At 40.3% G+C, this 822-nt stretch overlaps 1 non-coding gene across 1 annotated transcript; it reads left to right on the top strand.

Annotated features, from left to right (window-relative positions):
* The first annotated feature begins 357 nt into the window (after positions 1-357).
* On the top strand, positions 358-427 carry LOC138499047 (small nucleolar RNA U83B). Its single transcript, XR_011279095.1, has one exon. It is a non-coding gene; the product is annotated as a small nucleolar RNA U83B (small nucleolar RNA).
* The last annotated feature ends 395 nt before the right edge of the window (positions 428-822 follow it).

The following is an 822-nucleotide window of genomic DNA, read 5'->3' on the forward strand; positions in this document are numbered from 1 at the left end:
TGAGGACAGGATGCCTTAAGAAACAGGGCTCAAATTTGTTCCTGCAGCAATTTTATCAACAGCGCAAAGCTCTCTGCCACACTGTATAATATAAAAAAACCAAAAGCAGGGCTACTCTTCTAACAGAGGGCCAAGCCCACTTTCAGCAGCAAATGCAATTTCCCTGCACCTGTATTTGTATTCGGATTCAAAGAAATTAAACTGACCCATAGAATTCCTGTTGGCTCAAAATTCTGGACAAGAAGCTGGTCTTTGTGAACAATGGAATTTCTGTAATTAATGGATTCACAACTCTTAGGGTCGACCTGTCTCACACTAAACTTGCTGCTGTTTCTGATAGTGTACTTTATGTGCCCTGCTCTTCTGTGATGAGTACCTGATTTTACAGTGAGGAATGTTTCTATGCTGCCTGCCTTCTGAGATAAGTCAGGTGGAACTGTGCCAGGATTAGACTGGCCACGTATCCTTACTAATGCAGTAAGGAATAGATAGATACCAATATTTCAGAGTGGGCTCAATGATCAGTTATGTGTTGCCACACTCCTAAAATGTACATAACTCCCTCACCACGAGACATGTATAACACAGCTTTAGACCATTTAATTGATTTATTTATTTTTATTTATTGTATATTTACAATGCACCTATACAGCAAAAGTGTTTCAAGGCACATCAAAACAAGAGAGCGGGCTACACGTGTGGGCTGTTCAGGTGAGCAATGGATGGCTTTCAGATGCAGATGCAGCCTGTTAAGATCCCAATCAGCGCTCTTAAAATAAAGGAGGTTGCTATATTATCTCAATATTGTTTATGTGGGTTAAA

The sequence above is a fragment of the Ambystoma mexicanum genome, chromosome 5q (assembly GCF_040938575.1).
Source record: "Ambystoma mexicanum isolate Mex_15411 chromosome 5q, UKY_AmexF1_1, whole genome shotgun sequence".
Lineage (NCBI taxonomy): Eukaryota > Metazoa > Chordata > Amphibia > Caudata > Ambystomatidae > Ambystoma > Ambystoma mexicanum.